Source organism: Aulonocara sp. 'chitande type north' Nkhata Bay, linkage group LG9, assembly GCF_057382095.1.
Source record: "Aulonocara sp. 'chitande type north' Nkhata Bay isolate Kocher_YH1m ecotype deep benthic linkage group LG9, A_spYH_male_GT1.1, whole genome shotgun sequence".
Taxonomy (NCBI): domain Eukaryota; kingdom Metazoa; phylum Chordata; class Actinopteri; order Cichliformes; family Cichlidae; genus Aulonocara; species Aulonocara sp. 'chitande type north' Nkhata Bay.
In genome coordinates this window covers 17,444,464-17,465,027 of record NC_141352.1, presented here as the reverse complement: position 1 = coordinate 17,465,027, position 20,564 = coordinate 17,444,464, and the positions used below count along the sequence as shown (strand labels likewise).

Genomic DNA, 20,564 nt, shown 5'->3' with positions numbered 1-20,564 from the left:
AAAGCTTAACTGCTACACAGGACTGGAGAATATTTCATAACAAAAATTTAAAAAAATAACCCACACTAGCAAACACTGGTGTCGAGCTGCCGAGGCGGTTAGGCAAAATAAAAACCCAGCTCTCCTTTGTCAAAACGAGAAATATAGCTAGAGAACAAAAGACCATGCTGTCCACAAACGTCTCAGTCATGACTTTGAAAAGAAATAAAACCCCCGATTCAACCGCAAGAGAAATATTACTGTGCTGAAGCTTAAAAGAAATCTGACCTCGAGGCTAAACGACAATTTAATATTTATTCTAACTTTAACGAAGGGCTCAGAGGCTGGAATACTCACACAGGACTGAGGGAGGTAGCCTGTTGTTCTACACGGAGCAGCCACACAGTGAATGAATCTGTGTGTGATGCGGAGGGGCTGCTACCGCTGGGGATGCTTTCAAATACGGTCGGAAATCATATAACGCAGAGTTTAGAGCCTGAAACAGTGCAGGAAAAAACTATTAAATGTTTTTAATTTTTCATAACAAAAACTCGTAAAATGGAAAACGCGCTAGAACTGCATGTTTGATATGACTATAAGCATTTTCTTGTTCGAAGTGTATACTTAATTGAAGATTTACATGTTTTTAAAGGCCATAAGTGAAATTAGTGCTTTGTTTTTGAGCTCTGGGATATTGCAGTTCTCGGCCTGCGTCCTGCGGTTTTTCACCACGAACATTAATCGTAAGGCTGATTATCTTTTTCACAGTTTTCCAACTGTGACGGTAAAAATCCAACGCGGCTACAGCAATTTGAACGCCCCAGATTGTGGGGGTGAATTGTTTTTCCCACACCAGCCATACTGGGATTTGTAGTTTCTTTCCGTAAGCCCAACCTACGTCCATTTCTTTGCTTTATCGTAGAAATAATTGACTTCAGTAACGAAGGTACTTTCAGGCATAAACTACATCTGCTACTCAAGTAAATTCTCCGAAATTTAATTTTCTTTCTCTTAACTTAAATTGCACTGACACTGTGACTCCATGTACCAGCATGCTTGTCAGTCCATATGGTCACTGGTTTAGTGCACTACGTCATGTGGACAGCTGGGACCCTTGCTGACATAGCAGTGATTGACTGGGATTGACAATGGCCTCTGAGCTTGCCACACTCTCTGAAGCCATAAATTTAAAGCAACATCAAGCGTAGTCATTTCATTTCTTTGAGACCACAGCTCCTACCACCTTGTCAATGATGAAACGGCCTCCAGGGATGCGCTGCAGTAAACACCGCAAATAACATAACATCCTCATCCTTGGACAAAATGTTTTAACCTTTTATTAAGAAATACAAACAATACACAATAGAGATTCATTAATGTAAATCATGAAACTTGCCTTTTGAGGAGGACAACGTAAATGTCTCATGACATATATTGATATTTCTCAAGAGGACTGCAACACCACTTCCACTCATAAAAAATGAGATTGTAAAATACATTTGTTCATTTTTCACTTGTAAATGTAGATATTAAATGTAAAACATCTGGGCTGAAGGCTTTCCTTTTTTAGAGACTAGAGGCTGGCCTGTCAGAAAGATGGATCGCTATGCTGGTGGTCATTAATTAATTTCCTGGTCTACAAGCTACATCAGTCCTTTCCTCCTCTAATTCAGATGTCTTTCAGCTCCTCCATGGAGGAGCACAACTTTTACAGAGACACGATGTCCAGGCTTAACATTTGATGTTGTTGTGATGTTCTGACATTGAAAGTTTCCTGTGACCTCCACACAGAGAGGTCAGTGGATTCAAACTCTGGACTTTCTTTTTGTGAGGCTGCAATGCTGACCACTGCCTATAACGCCTTTACATTTCTATCCATTGTAGAAAAGTGTGATTATCTAATTATGTCCTATAATATTTGGTTATTATGTGGGTTCAGTAGAGCCACCATTCACCTGGCAAAGTTATGAGGTCAGGACCTCCAACACAATATCTCCATTTAGTTCCAATCATGTGGAATGAATTGTAGATGTTCAAGAAGTATCTGTCTACTCCGCATACTGTATATTCATGGTGTACGGCAGAAATGCCAAATGCTGTTTTCAGAGAGGATAGCAACATTTTAGCCTTATCCTGGGGACATTTGGTTAGCCCATGACCTTTGTGAGAACAAGGAGAGTGAATGGAGACTTCACAGATGACAGGAGCAGCCTTTTCTAAAGGTTAACACGAACACGTTTTCTCAGGGATAGTTTTTATGGAGTTCAGTCCTGCTTTAGAAGAATCTCTCTTAAATGCCAGCAGAAGAACAAAACATGCCTTTTTTGTGCAAAAGGACAAACAGAAATTTTCCCACATAAACAAGCAAATTTGTACCACAAGGGCCTGAACAAGACTGCATTTTAACAGTGGAGCCACTACAAAGCTTTCCTTCACGTCTAAATGGTTCCCACAAGCGCTGCCAGCTATTATCACTGCATTGCATTTCAGATATTCCCACCAGTAAGAATTTACAGCCACTTATTATAATGACTGCAGAATAGTTTATTACTCATATGGGGTCAGAAATCAAACTACTGGAAATTTCAATATTGTTGGCCAATACACAGAAGGGATGTTTTATGAAGAAACTGATCATTCTCTGCTGAACTGGCACTGAAGAGGGAGACCGGCACTGTGGATTTTTTTAAAAACAGAAGGATTAACTGGAATATACAGCAAATAAACATCAAAACCTTTAGTTTTTATTTGTATTTGTAATATGAAGTAGGGGCACAAACTAAGCGCTGGTCCCTTGGATGAGACAAGTACAACACTACCATCTAGTGCATGGATGCATGCAGAGTAGCTATTAAAAGCAGCGCTTTTGGCTTTTTAATGATGACCAGTAGATGGTGCTTTGACCTCAAGATTAGCAGCTTCAACCAGAGGATGCTTCTGGGAAGACATACAGCACTGATTTTCCTGGTTGTAGACTAAATGCATAGTTTATCTAATAATTTTTTTCTGATACTAAATATGAAGATATGCATTAATCAAGCAGAGCATTGCTTAGCCATATCTGCTGCATGTCTGAAAAACTAACCCTTCTCATCTCAGGCTCTCAGATTATTATTAGTAGTAACACCTGAAATGATGAGGTAAGGTAGGTTAGATCCAGCTCTTTCAAGAACCTTCTAAGACACATCTTTACATGTTGGTTACATCTGACTAACAACTGAAAATCAGCCATATCAGATGTGGATATTTAAGAATAAATTGCACAGGTGCCCCTTAAGATTCATTGTGTATCCTGAAAAACAGAAAATGGCTTTCTCACCCATTAAGTGCATTATTTAATTTTTAATCTCCTAGGACCTGGCGTCTACATATGCGGACATCACATTTTGGGTTATTTAGACCAAAACACTACATTTTGCTCTACAAGGGCCTGATGTCCACTTATGAGGACATTATACTGCCACTGATCTATCAACATTTTATACGAATATCCTCATATGTGGCTCTCATTTTTCTTATAAACAAAAATCAGATTAAAAAAAATCAATCTGGTAATTCTTTGTTTTTACATTCACTGGGTCCCACTATGCCCAAATATCAAAGAGAAATTAAAAATGTATGCCATGGAAGAGCTCGGGTCTTGGGAGGTTAATGTTTTTCCTAATGTTCTACCTGAAGTATAAGATAAATAAGGATTATTTTGAACTTGACTCATGCAAAGCTACTCTAAAAGAGCCCAAGAATAGAAATCATAAGTGGTAAATAAGCTTCATAGTCCCCCTTTAAATAGTAGCCTCATTCTTCAGATTCGGTATTTACATAATGCCATTACTCACAGTTTGAGTATTTTTATGTCTGAAGTTATGGAAATATCTTCAGAACGTTTTGGTTATGCTGAATAAGCACAGCACTTTTTCATTCATTCATTCATTTTTCAAAGTTCTCTAAAAGTACACAATGATTTCCAGAGAAATTGAAACATTTACCCACATGTGTTACACAACCTTGCAATACAAACACTTCCCACCCCCACCATAAATTAGTGGTTTGATCTTTCTGGTAGCATCTAAATCACGTGAACAGCAGATATGCTTCTGATTCATTTTCAGTGATTTTCTGTTATTTGTATCTATATATGGACTCTGGCAATCTTAGTTTTTCACAAATGTCCCACGAATGTCTCAACTGAATGATGCCATGTGGTGTACTGATAGCTGCTAGAGTCAATAATGTCAATAGTGCAAAGATTTCCAGGCTCATCAGAACTCCTGATATAATGGGGCTGCAATCCTGTTGCAGGGTTGAATGCGTTTTACATTTTCTAAAATATTTCATTGGTTTTATTAAATGCATATATTCAGTTATTAATGGGAATGGTGGAAGTTGTTTTACAATAACAATCCTGAAAACAGCGAATTTCCTAAAAAACAAACTAACAGATGAACAAAAACCTAACTGTACACTCACTTCATTAGGTACACCTGTTGGACTGCTTGTTAACAGAGACATTGTTGGTGTCAGGCAGGTACCAGGTTGAGTATCTGACCGTCTTATCTACTGGGATTATTCTGGACGACCACCACTAAGGTGAAAATAAGTGTGATGATACCAGAGGTCAGAGGATGTTTAAGCTGACTGGATGTCTACAGTAATTCAAATAATAACATTTTACAAGCAACGTTTGCACAGGAATAGACAACACGTCGAACCTTGAGGCAGATGGGCTACAGCAGCAGAAGAGTAGCTACATCAGGTGTTACTCCTGTCAGCCAAGAACAGGAACCTGAGGCCACAGTTCACACGAATCATTCCAACTGAAGACTGGAAAACATTCCCTGATTTGATGACTCTCAATTCCTGATGCAACATCCAGATGGTATGGGTTGGATATTTTCTTGACACACTTTGGCCCCTCAGTACCGACTGATCATTCTTTAAACACCACAGTCTACCGGAGCATTGCTGCTGACAACATAAAGCCCTTTGTGAACACAGTGTAGTCATATTCTATTTGCTACTTCCAGCAGGATAGCATGCCATGTCACAAAGTTCAAATGATCTCAGGCTGGTTTCTTAAACATGGCCTCTACGGGCACTAGATATACATCCAACAGAGCATCTTTGGGATGTGATGAAACGGGAAAGTCACATCAAGGCTGTGCAGTCAACAAATCCACAGCAACTGTGTGATATTGTGTGACACTACCGTGTCAACATGGACCAAAATCTCTGAGATCCTTAGTCCTTAAAGAGATATGTTGTCTCATGTGCCCTCAAAGTTAGGATATTTCTACTATTTTTCTAATTAAATAAATACAGTATGACTTCATTATGTGTTTAATTGTTCGTACTGAACCTGGAAATATTACATTTACACATTTTCTTATAATAATTATAATATGTGCAATGGACAGCTAAACTGGGATGCTGAGAATTACCAAAAGAACTTTGCTCTGATAGGGTTGAATTAAAGTGTGAAATGTTTCAGAAAATATTGTATAGTAATTACCAACATCTGGATGTTAAGAAGGGAAAATGTGTTCTCTCAAACATCACATTAAAAACAAATACTCAGTAGGCCTTTGATTTGGGGGATTTAAGCTTTTCGTTGTCCACTGGTCGATTGTACACAGTCTTTACAATACTCAGAGTGCTTCCTGCATATTTACTGTGACAGTGAGATCTCTCTCTGTCAGCTGATGAGTGATGGGCTCACCACCGTCATCAGCCTGGTCCAACACATCCCATGGCCTTGGGTCGGTCTCCCCCTGCCCCATCCCACACTCTTCCTGTTAACCATCCCAACTTTATTGACATTACAGGAATCACTAATGAAGCGCTGTCTGTTTCTTAGCTCACAGTGTCTGCCTGTTACAGGGAACGGCACACACACTGGCATGTTTGTGCATGCATATATATACACACACATATATATATATACTGTACATGCCCATCCCCCACTATTCAAATCCACACTTTTTCCTGTATGTGCAGCCTTGAGCATCATGTCCACCGAGTGGCATACGGGAAAAATCTAATAATGGTAGACACGGAGGTGTGTGCATCTGTAACTGGAAGTCAGGGGTGTTACTATGAATTCCTGGACCACTGAGCAAATGTGATACTTTCTTTATAAGAAATACTACTTAATCTTTATAATAACAATGCATCTTTTTTAGGTCTTTTGCTGTTTTTGCATCACTGTTTGAAAAGATATAATTCAGTTTCTGCTGACTGTTGCATGGCTTCATCAGCTAATGGCTTTACAGCAGCACAAGATTTAGGAGAACTCTGTGCTTGAACTATAACCCTCTGTGGTACTGTTTCACCATCTTCTGCTTGCAAGAACGGCATCCTTGTAAATTAGCTCTTCTCTTTGTGCTGCTTTTCTAAGTCTACATTCTTGTGTTGTGGACAGGATCCCCTGTCTGTGTCTTAGGACTACTTCCCAAATTAGTTCACCTATTCACGCAGGCTTGCATCTGGAAACTTCGCAGCCCAGAGAGCAACTGATACATATGAATGAGTCAAGCAGGTCAGGACAGAAGGTTGATGTAGTTGCTGTGGGGTTTTTTTAAAAAGGGGGGAAAAAGTGCAAGAACCCTGAAATAAAGACCCCTGGTACAAGCCTGTGGAGGGCCCCTTACTGTGCAGAGCAGTCCTAGCAGATTGAGCCCATGCTTATGCTAAAGTCCTCACCCCGCTTTCCCCAGCCCATCCTCCAAAAAACTCTGACCGCCAAAAGCCTGATTGGTAGTCCTGCTCACCCAATGAGAGCTCTTGTATAGAGGTCTCTCCATGACAAAGGCTCACTGAATGTCCCTTTCCCAATAAATCAGGAGGACATTAACAAATATGTGCCTTGTTAAGAAAAGAGCACAACAGCTCCTTTCCCTGTAGGGATCTTTAACACTGATAGAATACAGGTTTGATTAGCAAAGTTAATTACGCAGTGATGGCCGAGAACCATCTCCTGCTGAGGGCGGCATTGGAAAACATCTCAGAGCTTAGAACTAATCTAATGTGATTATAGATTGCTGTAACAGTGTAAGAGTTAAAAACAGAAACTTGAAATCATTATGTAGAATATATAAACAAAGCATCATACAGTTCAATAAGCATAAATAAAATAAAGACACGACTGCGCTACACATAGGTCAAGCTGTTGCATTAACAGCCTACATTAACAGCAAGTGCTGGTAAATAATAAATGAAATCTCTAATCATAAATCTGAATGCATCAGGAACTCAAATGAAATGTTATAGTCGATTATCGTATATCAAAATTTAAAATAACTCTGCGCAGTGCATGCGGAGAAATGATCTCAGCTCGGGGAGTTAAATGAAGAGCAGCTGGCGGGTGAAGGTTAAAGAGTAAGCTGCTGGTATGAGTGCCAGCTTTTCCAGATCCTCTGAAGGGACCAGGAGTTTACTGTAAACAGTGGGATGTTTCAAGCTTTCCTCAATTCCCCCATATGGAAATGGGACATACCTTGAGGGCTTTGTTCTCCACCAGGAGCATCAACAGAGCTCTCACAGTGTTAAAGGAGAGACTGCCAAACATTTCATATTCATGGGAGACAATTACCTCCATATGAATGGAATAATTGAGGATTAAGCTGCTATCTGTAGTATGTGTGAGTGTTTCAGGCCCTCAGGCACAGGTAATCACCATCAGCCACTCAAACAGAGGTTCTGTCTTATCTGTCAGTGGAAAGGAAGGTGTGTATGTGTGGGCTCTACCTGCCTGCTAGCAAGTTAGCAAGACAAATGCTAAACTGGTTATTTCTCTTGCATGTTTTCATTTTGAATAGGAAGCATGATTCCTGAAGAAAATAAAATATTTTGAATATGACTTTGTGACTGAAATAAACCAAAGCCTCTGAACTGAGTTGGTGCTAACGCGGGTGCTTCTAAAAGGGAAGCTCTTTCCTTTTGTTATCAAGCCACCCAGAAGCACACCAGCTCCACTGGTCTTCAGAAGCCAGGGGTACTTGAGTGTGTGGCTTCTTAACCCTTGAAGAGGATCCTTCTGCCCAGCTCATCCCACTAATTACCTTCTAGCCATACTGTAAATGGGCCACTCCTGATAATAAGCCTGAGCTTCATTAATGAAGGAAATGGTAGTATTTCAATGAAAATGACAGGCTGGACCAAAAGGCCTTAGTTTGACAAGTTTTGGTAACAGTTCCCAAGATGCATTTGGTGAGCTAAGATCAATGCACATCTTAGATTGCAAGTGTGCTTCGTGTTACAGTGTGAGAAAACAGTAAGCACTGCTTTGTGCATGCATCTACAAAAAGACACTTAGCACTGATAGTGTAATAAAAATAGGTCAGTTTAGTAGTTTAGAGTTTGTGATTCTGAGGCTTTGGATAAGCAGTTAAGGAAATGAGTGAATGAGATGAGATCATCACAAAAAAAGGACAAATGAGTAGTTTTGTGTGCACATTCAAAGGGATATTTTTAAATTCAAACAGGTCTTTTGTTTTTCTCATTGTGCTGTGTAGACTTTTAGCTGATTTTAAAACAATACAATACGCACTTATTTAAAATAATATAACTGTAAATGTAGTTTGGGAATACTAAAACAAACACTTTAAACGATGAGTCTTCTTTTCTCATTGTCCTCGTCCAGTAAAAGAAGAAAAGTCAGTTTTTTTTATTTACTACGTATTTACTAAGAATTTTAGGTATTTTTCACTCGTGAGAAATAAATTTGCACACTGTTAATTTCTGTCTTTTTGAGAGATTTGCTGATGAAGACTGAAATGTATGACATCACTGCCATTTTTTTATATATTTATTCATTATTGGTGCAAAAAACCCTAAACAAACAAAAATACACAAGCTGCAGGTTTCTTTCCCTTTATTTCCTCTCTGATTTTAATCATTCTGCAGGCCACACACACACACACACCTCTTCTTCTTACAGCGATCAGGTTCTTGAGACACAGCTGCTAACAGAGCAATGCCCTCACTTCTGTGGACCCACATGCACGCACACATACACACATAAACACAATACAGCGGTGTTTGCACTGTAATTGCCGCAACACTGTCTTTGTCTGTACCATAATCCCATGGATCTCATTGTTGGCCATACGTGCCTGCTCCTTCATTACTGCCGGTGCTCACCCTCCTCCTCATGCCCTGAACCGCCACCCCCCTAGACCCCTCCAAAAGCTCCAAAAGGCTGTCTTTCTTTCGCCCCACACACAAGAGAAGTGTGCTTTGCCACAAAGGGACTAAGCAGAGGCACAATTAGCCCTGTGACAGTAAGCCCCGCCATGGGCCAGGAAGCATGGCCCACAATGGGCCAAACTTTTATACGACATCTTAATGCAAACACTGGAGTGTGCTGCCCCGTGCCTCTGTGTTTAGAGGCCGGCCACTCTCATCACAGGTCTTTTGTCACTGAGAAACAAGTGGTCATTTATTTCATTTATTAGTTACCCATTAATTGAGGAGGTACGGTGTTTCTATTGAGGCACTGAGGGAGGTGGTGTCATGCAAGGTGGATGAGAAAAAGAAATCATCAGTGGGCTGAGCCTTTAATTGAATCCCATGCCAGTCATTTAGAGATTGCTCCGTCAATGATTATATGGGGATCAATACAGCGAGGGCGACTGCTGCTTAAGATGAGATGAGCTCCCGGCCCTCGCTCCATCAACCAGAGTGAGAAATCAAGCTCGCAACTCTCGATCTTGCTTACAGAAACTCCGACAACAGCCTCACACACACACACATCTGGTGCTGGCCTTGTTTGTGCTGCTGAGCTCTTCCAACAGGTTTCCATCCCTGCTCCGTCTCTGCACTGCAGGCCCCACATTAATGATCGGCAGGCTTAAATAAACCCTCAGTGGTTGTTCTCTATCGATCAGGTGATCTGGCTATCAGATAAACTAACAGATCTATGAAGGACTCGCGCTGTAATTGAGTTGCTGTGGGAGTGTGCCTGTGCTCTGGTTTGCAGGCACATTTGTATACGCCCCAGGTATGCTCCATGTAGGATTATCATCATCATTTAGACACACAGTGTTGCTTTTTTTTTTTGCATGTGTTTTTCAAACTCTCAGCCCAAATGGGAGATGTTTTCCCCGTGCTAATTATCAGTTGTAAAGCAGATTGTGATTGTGGTTGTTGGTTTTCGTCCCAGAGGGGGATCAGTATTCATCCTGTCCATTGCACTGTGTGATTAGAAAGACCGGGGGGGAGGGGATTGAGACGTGTGGATTGAGATGTTAAACCAATTAATGCAAAGAACAGAAATAGCAAGCACATAGGTCACTTCACTTCGCTTTGGTCATTTCGTTGCATTTGAAAGATCTTAAAAATCATGGAGACACATGTGCTGGAAGGCTGGATGCAGAGGCCTGGGCTTAAATCTGTCCTCAGGCTATTTACTGTGTGTCTTCTCATGGTTTCTCTGTTCTAATGCAATAAAGACTAAAAAAAAGCTGCCAAAACTTAGAAGGGATGCTAATTAAATTAAACAAGTTTATGTGTCTGGGCATGTGCATCCCACTTGTGCATGTGCGTGCACCTGTGCTTCCCTGTCCACCTCTGAATACCTGTCAGCTTCCTCACCACACACATCAAAACCGCCTCTCAGCTCAGAGACTCGTCTCAAGGCAGAGACATGTTACAGGACAACAACAGTCACAGTTAATGGATGCTCGGTCTGGGAGCTGCCTTCATTATGTGTGTGTTTGTCACAGGAGTTGAAGGGACAGTGTAATGGTCAGGTTTAAAAATAATGGGGCACAGGGGGATAGGAGCACCTGAGTGAAGCCCATTGCTCACATGTTACACTCATAAGCATGATCCTATAAGCACAAATGATATGAATGGAAGAACCAACCCTTTAAAGTTTAATTAGAAATTTAAATAACTTAAATATAATAATATCTTATGCACAGTAAACAGTATGTCTCCTTGTACGTTGAAGCTAATGTTCAGCCGTCCAAATTAGCAAAGTCAAGCATGTTTCTTTCAAAGCAAAACAAATGAAGGATATTTGTGTGACAAAGTTCATAACCTCCCTTTTAAAATAACCAGCAGGAGGCCTGTTCGAATGACCTGACACGCACATCTGTAGCAACAGCGAGAATCCATAGATTCAGATGGGCTGTGATTCTAAATCAGTGCATGGAGCCCATTAGAGTTTCTTCCAGCCTTTCTCTTCCCCTGCTCCAGACAGCAGCGACGGCTTTTAAAAATCATCACTCACAGCTGCTGCTGTAAATCTGGCGGGCCTCAGCAATCCGGCAAGAAAACCGAATGAGATCATCCTTTTTCTTTCACGTGGCGCTTCTGTTGCAGCGGTGAAATGTCAAGGAGGAGGAGGACGATGATGATATGGGTGATTATTGGCGATTTCCTCGGCTGTGTGTATCTTTAGGAAGAGGAGGGGTGTGTTGTCCTTTGTCTTGTTTATGCACACGTGTTTTTACACTTAGGAGGGTCTGCTCAAGGCGGGATGAATTGTCTGTCCTCGGGTTACTGTTTGGATCGCTTGGTTGATTGTATTTCAGCTGTTGATTAACTAAGGTCGGATTAATGTGAAAGCTATTTCTGGCAAAACAAACAGTGATGACTGTAACTCTGTCATTGCTCAGCCACTGTCTTTATAAATCGGTGCTTTATAAATGAAGCACTTAAGCTCTCTATCTCTCTTCAAGGCAAGCCCTATAGACCTCTGCTCTGCTTCTCTCCCCATCGCTATGTTCCCTCTTCCTTTAATTACTGTGTTCATGCTTGACGGGCACTGATGACTTGATTAAGCCTGCCGTGCACAGTTCCAGTCTCTACCCTGCTGATGAATGAGTCTAAAGCTTATTAACTTACTCATTCTGATCAATAAGGCGCTGGGCCTGAACACCGCAAGGACAGAAGGGAAACTCTTGTGCCACTGACCCTCTTCACTGGCAGCTGAGATTAAATCAAATCAACACACATGATTAGCATGTGTAACCAATCTGGATGCTCTGGGGAGATAGTACAGAGTACAGGTGGATTTATTTCCTGGACTACTCTTAGTTGAGGAGGCTTCAGAGCTTTCTTCCTCTGAGTTTCTTCAAAAGTACAGAATTATTCATTTCTCTTGATTATAAGTCACTATAAAACCATTTAAATGAGGCATAAACTTAAAGAAGACCTTGACCTGGAGGGAGCCTGAATGCAAGGTTGAAATGAAACCTGCTCTACTCTATCTTTTTAAATCAACACTTTATTTTTTGTCTTGATTCACAACAATGTGGTTAATCCATCTGAAGATCCATAGACTTCATATAAAAGATAGATCTAGTACTTTTACGTCATCCATTGGTTTCTAGGCTGTTTTCAAGCCTTGAGTTCAGTGTTTTCTTTTCTTTTTTTTTAAAAGACAAGTGACCTTATTTGCGAGAAAAGGTGGACTCATAAATATGGTACCAATATGTTTTGGACCACCACAAAAAGAAAAAAATTCCATAAAAATTGTCATCTCATGCATTACCATGTCCCTCTGCTTGCTTGTCCTCAGGAGGCCTTCCCACAGTAGAAAGCAGAGGAAGGAAGGGTCACATCTAAACCCTTCTCCCCTGAGGAGGCCTTTCAGGTCCACCAGGACCTTTAGAGATGAGTGGCTCATCAGTGAAGCTAATTTGGCTTCCAATAAGCAGTCACTACTTTTCAGTGGTGAAGGTGACATCTCCAGTTGTTATCCACTGGTCATATCCCTGTCCCTGTCTGCAAAAAAAAAAAAAAAAAAATCATATTCAGAATGTTTTGGTGCCCGTGAATCGATCTTTTTATGGTAGGAGGTGCCATAATTGATGTTTTGCGGTCGGTGAGAAAAAAAGAAAACACACACACACACACACAGCGAGAGAGAGAGACAAGAAGGCTGAAAGGTGCTTGATTTATTTTTCATGTCAAGAAAACAGATGCTTCCTGTTGCAGAGAACATGCAGATCATATGATAGCCACCCACTCCACCCTCCCTGCGATACGCCACCAAGTCTGAGAACTACCGCTGGTTTTGTTGGGGTCCTTAATGAACAGGACCTTGTAATGTAAGCTTCTGACTGTTAGCAGGCCTCGCTAAGCTAAACACTGGACTGACCTCTGTCTCCCCTCTGCTGGCTACTGTGTTTGACGCATGTATCAGAGTGTGAGGAGGAAGGTCTTCTGGGAAGAGCCCTTTAAGATGATACGAGCACCATTATTGCCGACTGCGGGTCGGCTCCATTTCAGACACATTGATCTGCTCCTGGAGCTCGCTGGGCGAGAGCTGAGGTGGAGCCTGAGAGACGGACCCAGAGTGGATATAAAATCATGCAATGAGGGCTACTAATGCCACATGCTTATCTTTGCTCAGACCTGTCATCGGTGTATCCCAAAAAATCCAAACAAATTAACTCTCCTCACACTTTCTGGAAAGAACAAAATGTCTGTATAGTTATTTCTTAAATAAAACAAAATTTGCAGATATATTTAAAAGGTCTTGAAACTTTTAGTTTTTTTATTGGTCCTCTGAAATGGCATTTTAACAGTGTCTGAAAGGTAGCTTAGTGAGGGTCTGGTAGTCTCAGAGTAGAGAATAAATCAATGTTAAAGAAAACTTCTGCAGAAACATGCTGAGTCCTTTATTTGAGTACATTAAAAACGTCTTAAGATCACTTCATGAGTTTATGTATGTTGCAGTTGTCTGCTCCTCTCCTTTCAGTTTGAGATGTGGCTTAACTTCCTATCAGCCTCATATGTAAATATGAAGTCTTTCTAGAGGTGGAAAAACTACAGACATTTTTGACTTAAGTAGAAGTACACATATATGTGTTAAAAAAAATACACTAGAAAAAGTCATGAGCTTCAGCAGATGGGGGAACAGTTGCTCAGCGCAGGGAAAACACTACAACTTTTTAAAAAAATTCAAACGTGAGCTCCAACAGATTTTGTTTGTGTACAGACTTTGATCAGCTGACCTGCTGCTCTTGTGGATTTATACAACTGAATTCAACCTAAATTCAACCTAAATCTGACCACGAGCACCACAGCCACTGTGCAACAGTCCAACACAGTGCTTTACTGTAAATTCACCACAGTACTCCAAGGCAACCTGTTTATCCTGCACAAAAAGTCCTTTCATGCAACATTTGAATAACACAAGGTTGGATGTTTCACAATATGAAAATACATAATTTATGAAAACACATCATATATAGATTATAAATGGTAAAATTACATGTATTCTTTAAATCTGCAGTATATCAAGTGTCACTGATCAGATCTTACCTTTAAATATATCCCCTCTTCTTCCATCCCTTTCCCTCTTTCTTACATCTTTCTCCACCTCCGACTAAAACCGTTCTCGCCCTTATCTCTCCCTGCCCATACGGTAAAAAAATATATTTTGAAATATATTTCAAAATATACAAAAATTGGCCAAAAAATATATGCGCTAAAATACATTTCAAAATATATTTATATATTTTGAAATGTATTTTAGCGCATATATTTTTTGGCCAATTTTTGTATATTTTGAAATGTATTTCAAAATATATTTTTTGAAATACATTTCAAAATATATAAATATATTTTGAAATGTATTTTAGCGCATATATTTTTTGGCCAATTTTTGTATATTTTGAAATATATTTCAAAATATAATTGAAAATTAATTAAAAATCTTTCAAAAATATATTTTACCCTTCATATATTTCAGTCGAAGAAAACACATTCACATGTAACAACTGAAAATCTTTATTTGATATCTAAAACAAACACAGCATATAAATCAAGCTAGGAACATACATTATACAACTTTATTTTCATAACATTCTTAAAAATTGTAAAATTTTTAAAAAATAAAAATTTTATATATATATATATATATATATATATATATATATATATATATATATATATATATATATATATATACACACACACACACACACACACACACACACACACACACACACACACACACACATATATATACATACATTTTACTATACAAAATGCAACTGCAACAAACACTTATAAGTAACGATACTGTGAATTTGATGTGAACTGCTATTAACACAATAAAAATGTGATCACTCAAAGATGTTTACTGATCAATAACAAGCAGAGGAATACACACACACACATATATATATATATAGATATATATATGTGGGTGTGTACGAACATAAAACATATTTAAAATGTAACTTTTTTTTTCTTTTCCAACAGTCTGAGTTCCCCCAGCTTTGAATTGACTGCAATCCCCAAAGCCCCTCTGGATACATTGGGGAACCTCTTCCTTACCGCCACTGTAACAAACAAAAGTCACAGTTCTAGTACTTTTATCAGAGTTAAAATAAAAACATGATTTAAATTAGCTAGCTTCATTTAGCAAACAGATATTTCCGTTTATAGAGATACAGATATATTTTCCACATAATTTTACCTTTTTTTTCCCCCTCGATGGAAAGTCTATCCAGTTCACATTACAGTAATACTAACACCCCTTTTGGTCATCTATCCTTACTCTCCATCATTCAATCTGTTGACCTTCTTTGTCTGAGTCCAACCACTTCAATGCTTCATCACCTATCTGTGCAATTTTTATTGTTGCAAAGTGAGTTACTTGTGCAGTATGCAATTTTAGATACACAGTCTTCACTTACTATATATGGCTGTCATGGTTTCTTTATCAAGGGCAGTTCTTCGCTCTGCGCCGATGTCTGTTTTGCTGTGTCCTCCTATAAAAAGCATTAACATTTGAGTGTCTGGCTAGTTAAATTTCCAAAAATCTGATCTTTGTTCATCTAAACATTTGAACTACAATATTATGCTTTTTGGTAAAGAAACTGGTGACAGAGAAGTAGGCTTTTTAAAGTACTATTAGCTAACCATTTGAACTGACTTTCAAAGCTGATTACCTTTTAAATTGCTGTGGATCAAAACCTCCAGTGGGAAGGCGGCCATTAGAAGAACACGCACCATTGAACCTGAAAATAACAAAAACAAACAAAAAACAGAACAATATATAGATACTGTTTATATAGGGTAATAAATCTCTTCTGAAGCAATATAGTTCATTTTGGGTGAAAAACAAAACATTCCTCTAAAATATATATACTGACATCAGCAATCAACATCATGATTGTAATTATTTCCTTTTTACTACATCTACTGCTGTTTGCATGTGTCAAGCACTACGACTGTATCTATGCATATAAATTCACCATATATATCCAGCAAAAATGTTTTGTTATAGTCAAAAGGAAAACAAACAAAGGCATTCAATCAGAGGTGAGAAATTAATTGGGAATATGAATTATAGGTGAACTATTCTTTACCTACTAGCAATCAAGCTTCTTTAACCAAGAAGCTTGAAATATTTGAATGTAAAATAAAATAAATAAATAAATAATAATAAAAATAACATGATGTAATTAAAATGCACAACTTACATTAAGGAAATCTGCATTTGTATCCACAGGCTAAAAGTAAAACAGTAAATGTGTTAGTGATAGTACAGGTATTTGTAAAAAAAAAAAAAAAAAAGAGGCAGTAACTGTGACGCTTCTAGTGGGATGCTAAATGCAGAGATTTATATTTACAGTATAATACTGCATGTACGGGTAACTGTGTTGTGAACTGTAACTGAATATTAGAGAATCTCAGAGAAATTAAATGTATTTATTTTTTGAATTTATCAATCATAAAACCGTCTGTTTTGAAGGCCTGTTACGATAGCGACTTTTTGTTGGTCGGTATATTGCCCCATAAACAATTGCGACAAGTTATGTCATTGTCATTTTAAGACCATTTTATGTCTTTGAATGTATAATCATAATATAACACCATAATAATGCAAGATCTACACACTTTCAATTGACAAACCAACATCTAATTCTTAAAGTATTTAGATCATTGAAATTAGGAATCAAAATATTAGATACCTTAAAAACTTGAATAAATAGTAAATTTTCTAACAAATAGAAAACAATGTTATTTAATGTTATTGTTATGTTATCATTATATTTTATTTTTGTAAATATAATGGCGGATAAATTACATCATCAACAATTATTGAGGTCATGTACATGTATTGTGTGTTAAGTCGATATATCGATTATTGTGATAGGCCTACTGTTTTGGTATCATAACGAGCTTGTCAAACATGCATGACCACTAAACAATGTCTAAGCAGTAGTATTGGTCTGAATGACAACAAACATAACTAGTGTTTTGGAAAATCTGTTAGAAAACAGTTATTTCAATAATTATGATTAGCATGTGACAAAGACACCGCATAAAAAACTACAACAACAAATACTTACTTTAGGAGGATGGGGGAGGGCAGCATGAGGTTGAGACTTTGACATCTGTAAAAAACAAATTCATGTATTACAAACAAGTCACTTAAAAATACATTAATGTGGCAGACTGTTCCCTGTTCAGATGCAGTGTATAAGTACAATCAGGGCTGTCACAACAATGGGGTGGGGCCAAGTGGCTGCAACCCTAGGTACAATGTGCAGGTATATATAATTACATATAATATATGTGAATAAAGCAAGAATCTGTTTAGGTTAGTCACTGTGCTGACTGATGCTTGCTAGGTTTATATGATTGCAAACTGCACAAAAACAACAACAGCAACAACATTAATGACAATGACAAACAAAATTACTTACATTTATGTAAATCTCACATTAGGAAGATCTGCATTCGATTTCATGGGCTGAAATAAATAGGCAGAAACATTACTGCTAAAAAAATAAAAAACAAAAACTCTAAAAAGCCTAAAAATGACTTAAAAAGCAAGGAAATGTGGAACATTGTAATTAGCGAACATTAATAAAGCATAACTGTTCTTTGTTTCTAACCTTGGTAAGTACTCTGTAGCCAGAAGGAGAGGTAGGATTTCTGTGAAAGCCAAATTAAATGTGAATAGGCTTTGATAGTTATTGAGAAGGCAGAATAATAAGAAAAGGCAAAAGTACGTCACAATATAATTAATTAAGTTACATATTTTGATTACCAAATTATGGAAGCGTGGAGCTGCCACCCAGGCAAAAGAAAAATAGAGCTGTATCACGTTATGACGTGAAATGTTTATTGTTCTAACATTATGCTTTTCATGTTTGTATAATATAATATCACGTTATTATAATATACATAATTGTCACGTTCGCACAATATTGTACGGACGTGATAATTATGTACATTTTTCGTACAATGTTGTTCAAACATGTTGTTCAAACATGATAGTATATTGTTAGAACGATAAACTTTTCACGTTATAACGTGATATACTTATATTTCTCTTTTGCCTGGGTGGCAGCTCTACGCTTCCGTTCCAAATACACGAGAATAAAGTAATATTATATGGGAAAAGGCACCTGCTAGCTTGATGATGGAGGCTTCTTAGACTGGCCACCCGCCTTGGCTTCTTGTCGCCACTCCACGAAATAAAGGTCCGTTTCCTCCATGCCGGCTAATTATTCATCCTCATTAAAATCTCGTATATGTTCAGTTGGCAGAATTGAGAATTTTACATCTTCCAACCACTTAATTAACGCGAACATAATCGGCTTGTTTCTTCCCGTCTCCTGTATCCGGCCGTTCCTCTCGCTGTCAGATTTCGCGCCTCAGAGACGTCGTTATTTTTCAAAAAAAAAAAAGAAGAAAGAAAGAAAGAAAGAAACAGCAACAACTACTAAAGAGAGTTTTTGCACGTTCATTGCACATTTGTGGGAATGTTTAAATATTTAATTTTTATTAATTACTTTTCATTATATCTTTATTTTTTAAACCACCGTGGCAATGCGCATGCGCATACACTCCTGCACGCAAAGGGCTTTGGAGTTGACGTAATGTCGCAATGCATTGTGGGAGCGCAGCACCATCTTGGCAGGTCACGAATCAAAACAAGATTGCTACGAACCATTCTGAAACGTAGCTCAAAAGAAAATGACGGTATAGAGACAGATTCTGTCCAGATGCAAAGAGACGGTACTTGATTGTTGAAATGTGGACCCGTATGAAATATAGCCGTGAAGTAGAAACCCTGAAGACCAAACCGCTATTGACTTAGCATGATCTACTCTCATACCTTGTCTGTGGAGTCAGAGCATACACGGCGCACCAATTTCGCAATTATAAATCTCTGGAGGCGCACATCCAATTCACCAAGGACTGGGTACAAGATTTGGCTATTTTTAAGCCTCCACGTTGTGAGTACGCCGTCATTCAAGCAAAGGTAAGTCAGCTTGAGTACTGCGAGTAAAATGCGTTTGATTCCCCCCAGCATTCAAATTAGTGCTAGCAAAAATTCATTCGTGAGGGGGAAATTACAGTGAGAACATGTAGAGGCTCTGTTAGAGGGATAACATAGTGAGTTCAGTGCATTGATGTGACATTGTCCTGAAGGATTTAGTTATTCTTTATGGTTAAAGAAATTGCCCTAATTAATTCATATTTATTATAAATAATCCTAATTACACATCTTGCTTCCTTGTTTGTGTCCTGTGTCACTAAAAATACATTCTGTTTTAGTTTTATACATTGATTAATGACCTGCAGAATCTGCTTGTCATATTAGGTGTCCATAGTTGTCACTTAAAGTCGAACTTTATGTTTTCTCCCTCTTGAAAGTGATTACATCCTTGCATTACATACTTTAGATTCATTTTTTGCTGATAGGTTTCTAAAAAGAAACATGCAGATTTAGAATATAACATGCAGCGTTCTATAGATGGATACATAAAAACACTTTATTTGTTACATTTATGATAAATGGATTTGAAAGTAAACTAGAAAAATTTGCATTTCCTGCGAAAATGCAGTGTGGATGCTTAAAGCTGAAGCTGTATGCAAAAAGTAGCTGAAAAAGCTGAAAAGTTGCAGAAATTGTAAAAACTTTGCAGAAGCAAAAGAAGTTTGCTAAAATGGAATAACTTAGCAGAACTGCAATATCTTAGAGGAAACATAATACTTGGCAGAAATACAATAGCATAGCAGAATTTAGCAGAAATATTGTAACTTACCAGAAACATGATAACTTCTCAAAAATACAAGAATTTAGGAGAAATAGTATAAGATAACAGAAAGAATATATTTAGCCAAAAATACTTAAACATTACAGAAACACTATGATTTAGAAAAATAGTACAACAGAGCAGAAATATTGTGATTTACCAGAGACACTGTGATGAACTATGAATATTGTAATTTTAAATTGAGACTATGTTTTAGCACAAATATTATAATTAGGCAGAAATACTATAATTTAGCAGAAATACTATATTAAGCACAAATCCTATAAAAAGCAGAAATGGTATGATTAAGCACAAATACTACATTTAGTAGAAATACTTTGTTTTAGCACAAATCCCATAAAAAGCAGAAATACTGTACTATGATTTAGTAGAAAAACTATAATTAATCAGAAATACTAAATTTAGCAGAAATACTATATTAAGCACAAATCCTATGAAAAGCAGAAATAGTATGATTAAGCATAAATACTACATTTAGCAGAAATACTATATTAAGCACAAATCCTATAAAAGCAGAAATAGTATATAAGCACAAATCTT

The 20,564-nt window shown here is 38.0% G+C and overlaps 1 protein-coding gene and 1 long non-coding RNA gene across 3 annotated transcripts in view; both read right to left on the bottom strand.

The window, feature by feature from the left end:
* slco5a1 (solute carrier organic anion transporter family member 5A1) overlaps positions 1 to 14,368 on the bottom strand; it is a 50,688-nt gene extending 36,320 nt beyond the window's left edge. Inside the window, exons 1-3 of the mRNA XM_086306163.1 lie at positions 14,257 to 14,368; positions 12,479 to 12,711; positions 337 to 475 (exon numbers count right to left, since the gene is read on the bottom strand). The gene's annotated coding sequence lies outside the window, so the exon portion shown is untranslated. The remainder of the gene's footprint in view (positions 1 to 336; positions 476 to 12,478; positions 12,712 to 14,256) is intronic.
* A 542-nt stretch (positions 14,369 to 14,910) lies between these two features.
* LOC147321938 (uncharacterized) lies at positions 14,911 to 19,036 on the bottom strand. 2 transcript variants are annotated; one of them, XR_015131035.1, is made up of 6 exons: positions 18,366 to 19,036; positions 17,301 to 17,889; positions 16,428 to 16,457; positions 15,894 to 15,962; positions 15,639 to 15,713; positions 14,911 to 15,281 (listed from the first exon to the last, which is right to left on the bottom strand). It is a non-coding gene; the product is annotated as an uncharacterized LOC147321938 (long non-coding RNA). The 2 variants fall into 2 exon arrangements; XR_015131034.1 differs by having other exon boundaries at positions 17,301 to 19,034.
* Between the last annotated feature and the right edge of the window lie 1,528 nt (positions 19,037 to 20,564).